Genomic DNA, 4,667 nt, shown 5'->3' with positions numbered 1-4,667 from the left:
ATTATCGAATACAAGGAACAGTGTCCAAACTGGACTGAGGTTTTCTTCAGTACACAGCCCAGGTAACAAATTGAAAACTCATGTAATAATCAACAAATGATTAGTGCAGAATACATCTTTCAAAAAATAATAAAAATTCATCATGCCCATCGAACTCCAAAGCTTTAGAATCGATGTGGTTACCATTAGACTTGTGCGCTACACCGTTGAAAAAAGAGGGGATTGGTTTTTTTTTTTAATTAATATACTTCCTAAAATGGGATTTGTTGTCTAACTGAATGAATTCTTGATCCTGTTTACTAGGCTACAAGCTGATCGTGTTGCATCTGCTACAGCCAGGCTCTTATAACTGAATGATCAAATTGAATCGATTTCAGAAAATTTGATTTCAAACACTCACCGGATGTCACGGGAGAACCAGATATGGAGCTGCAACAGGCTTTTCCATCATCTCAGGTGGTGATTCTTTGACAAGAGACTGCACCCATGACAAGTCGGGTTCCTCCCCGTCGTTGCCGAGTTCAAAAGAAGATGATCTCTTCAGATAAACATGATTGTTTCCACTTAAGGACGACCAATCAGATTTTTCATTGGGAGATCCCCTTTTAGACAAAGCAGCCACAGGAGATCCAACGGTGGGGGCACGGTTGGATCCAAGATCTCGGGAGCTAAGGCTACGCATCTGTAGCTGCTGCTTCTCACGATGTGAAAAAGCTGAGACTCGGGCACTCATCGGTGATGCAGATTCCAAGTTTCTCGGGACTGAACACCAGAGAAGCCTGCAATAGAGGGTGTTCAATATTTCTAGGAGAGAATGCGTTAGTATTAACAGGTGATAAAATGTTCTGCTCCTGTTGAAACTGATTAAGAACAGCTGATTTGTGGGTGGGAGAAAAAACACCATAAGTAGCTGCCTGGTCAGAAGAAAATCTAGGGGATAGCGCAAGCTCAGCCATAAAGAGATCTTCAAGATTTGAAGGAGTGAGAGATGATTTAGATCTCGCAGACCGATTCAACAAAGCAGAATTGGGATGTGGCTGCGTAAAACATGCTAAATCATTCATAACAAGTTTCTGCAAATCAAAATCCTGTAACATATTATATTCCTCAAGTGGAATATCTCGGGCACTAAGAGAAGATCTTAGGCGACTGGACTGCAGATAGCTACCAGATAGATTAAGGGTCGGGACATTTGGCTGAGGCCAAGGTGCAGATGAATGAGACATTCCATTTGCTGTAGGGGACATGCTCTGATTAAACACAGGAGACATCACGGAATGTGATGATGGCGAACCAGGTAAAAGGCTTAAAGCTGTGGCCATGTCCATGAAACTAGCAGCAGAGGCAGTAGACATGGGTGAAGGAACACCAGATCCAGTAGAGCCATACAAAGGACGAAGCTCCTCTTGAGTGTGCGCAAAAAAACACACCTGTCTGGCACAGCTAGTGCCATCTTTACACAGTCTAGTTCGATACTGAGCAGGATGCAGCCAACATTCAAATACACCATGTGCATACTCACACATGTCTCCTCGCCGACAAGAACCCTTCCGAAAATCAGGACAAGGAACACAACTGTAATGAAACTTCCAAGGATCCCTTCTGCGAGCATTTTCTCCAGGGTGGACAAAAGGACATTCGGTCCAATCATGAGAATAGGCTCTTGAACAAGGCCTGACCTTGAATGAGAACATGCGGAACTCGTCAGTTGAATAGATACTATCCCGAATGTCGGGCAGAGATGGATCCACTGGATATTGTTTCTTCTCAGGACACGTAATTAGCAGGAATATCGCTGGATTTTAAGGCTGTAGGAGTATATATATAGTTGGACGGCGATGATGGAGAAACGCTCTCTTGGTTTGACGATAAAATAGGTGAGGATCCATTCGAACTACATACAGAGACACCACTGTTGCCTTCGCCAACTGATCCATCAGAAATATTGTTCAAGAGCAATTCCTCGAGAGCAGCCCTGGCACCAAGAAGCTTTGGAGGGGCAACAACCACATCAACAGGGCGGCAGCCATCTATATCCTCAACGTTGGGATCAGCACCAGCAGATAATAGTAGTTTCACAACATCAAATGCATGGATAGAGCCACCATAAGCAGCACAATGAAGAGCAGTCCACTTGTTTTTACCGCAAGATTTGTTCAAATCAACCTCTGGCAAAGCAACTATCAACTTCAACACATCCACACTACCATACGTAGCTGCTACCATCAGCAGTGTTCTTTCTTCCTCGCTAATTTGCTTTGAACCTTTCTTCCGAACAAACCAAGGCCCGGTTTCATCAACTGCCGACAAATCGAACTCGATGTACCTCTTGAAGGATTCGAGGTCATTGTTTGCAGCAAATTCAAGTACACTGGAAAAGGAATCTTCAGTCTCCACAGATAGATTACTCATGTCCTGCATTTTATTCAATTCAAAATCAGCAGCCATTTGGGTCGTAGAAGAACTTGAATCTGATTGCTCCTGCCCACTGCACATAGTCCAATCAACTACTGAACAACCAAGATCTATCTGAATCAAATGAAAATAAACAGATATCAATGGCCCCCAACCCCAAAGAGTAAATATAATCCACTGATTTGAAATAGAGGTGCGAGATTTCTTATTATGTTATCGGTCATAATTTTTTCATTCCAAATGGTATCATATTATGTTCCACATGAATGAGAACGACAACTCTTTCTGAGATAACGTAATAGCCATACATCATACATATATACATCTGAATCAGAAAATTTTGTAATTTTGGTGATAAACAGCTCTGTCCGTATTGAAAAATAAGTGGTAAACACCATACAAAAACAACATGTAAAGTACTTGTCATGTTGTGATAAAGTAGGTATGAACCAAATTAACAAAAAAGTAGAACAGCTAAAGTAAAGAAAACTTGATAGATATACAAAGCAGGAAACAAAAGGGTCTACTCCAATCCGGTTGCATGGAATAAGGGCATCTCCAACCGTCCTCCATAATGGAGGAATCCTCCATTATGGAGGATGAAATCTTATCCAACCGTACTCTATTTGTTTCCTCCATTTTAGAGTATGCAACGGTGATCCTCTATTTATGGAGTATCACTGTTCATATAGAGGATTGAAAAGGGGTGAAAAATAATTACAAAATAGATATTTTAAAAATTGCCATATAGTCCTTTTGAAAATTAATAAGCGAATTACATGTAGTTGTGCCATGTTTAGCGAATTAATTAAGTTTAGTTAAATAATATATTATGAAATTAATTAATTATATGTGTGTATGTGTTGGAAAATGAAATAAATTAAAAAAAATTATTTGGTAATATTTAGAGGATATGAGTTGAAAATGAAATAAATTAAAGAAATAGAGTATTTGGTAATATCTAGAGGATATGGGTTGGAGAAGGTGTTTGAAAATAGAGATCATGGATATCTATTTTGGAGGATAGAGGATGAAAAATAGAGGATATGGATTGGAGATGTCCTAACAAAATCACACTCGTGACGACCCAAGAATTTAAGGCTAGGTGCTATTTTTACGTCTTCAAAATAGTAACCAATCTTGAAGAATCCCTCTTTATTTATAAATTCAGAAAAATCATAGAACAGAGAAGCAAACCATTATTGTATCACAACCAAACACATGCAAAATACGGCACATTAAGCATCTTACTTCGAAACATTAAACTACGTTTAAAACCGAACATATTTTACTTTTTCCACCAAAAATATCCCATGAAAATCGAATCTTCTGTCCTAAATACATTCGAACCTAATATACACACCACCGATTCATTTAAACAATGATTACGGAGCTATCCATACAGCTCAGCGACATCAAAAGATTTAATTCGGAACAAAGGTCGTCAAATCATTGAAATTACAAGTAGCGAAATAGATTTCAAAATTAACAGTGCACTTTCAGGCAGCAGAATTTATAGGAAAATAAAACATTTTGGTAAACGGGAGAATCTATATCCGGGCGAACTGAATAAATGGTTTATCACATCAAACAGGAAATCGGAGTCAACCCTACTCAACAAATCAGCTGAACACCAAAAAAAGAATAAAATAAATGAGCAAGCCCAGCACATAAAACTCACCGATGATCCCAAAAACAGAGCTTTAACCAAGATCTACTGACGGGGTCGTTTCAATCAACCTGTTTATCGATCTATTTGTTGATGAGGAAAAAAATAACGATAAAAAACACAAATCAAAGAAAGCCGAAGTTTCAAGACATGCGATCTTCATTGCACAGATTTGCAACTCAAAAATACAGCAGGGGAAGTCTTTTCCAACGTACCCATGGATAGATACAGTGCGAGTTATGTATGTATATGCGGGAAAAAGGAGAAAATATAGAGAGAAAGCGACAGGAGGGGAGGCCTGCAATGCAGAGTAGTGTGAGAAAGCGATGCTTTTAGGCGTAGAGAGGAGCGGTTTTGAAATCGAAATGTAATCGAAATTGAAATTGAAACTGAAATGAAATTGAAATGCAGAATGATGTTGAAATTCACGCGAAATGTGAGTCAAATATGGGGGAGGTGAGAAATGTGGGGCCGGAAAGCAAGGAAAATGGATTAGGAGGGTTAGAGCATAAGGCTTTGTTTGGTTGCTCTTCCTTCGATTACAATCCTATTTAATTTAAATATTTTTTTCCATATTTTCAAT

At 39.1% G+C, this 4,667-nt stretch overlaps 1 pseudogene; it reads right to left on the bottom strand.

Moving 5' to 3' along the window:
- Nucleotides 1-18: 18 nt before the first annotated feature.
- Nucleotides 19-4,407, bottom strand: LOC142534811 (zinc finger CCCH domain-containing protein 30-like; annotated as a pseudogene).
- Between the last annotated feature and the right edge of the window lie 260 nt (nucleotides 4,408-4,667).

The sequence above is a fragment of the Primulina tabacum genome, unplaced genomic scaffold, assembly GCF_025594145.1.
Source record: "Primulina tabacum isolate GXHZ01 unplaced genomic scaffold, ASM2559414v2 Contig697, whole genome shotgun sequence".
Taxonomy (NCBI): Eukaryota; Viridiplantae; Streptophyta; class Magnoliopsida; order Lamiales; family Gesneriaceae; genus Primulina; species Primulina tabacum.
This window is presented reverse-complemented; position numbering and strand designations above follow the sequence as displayed.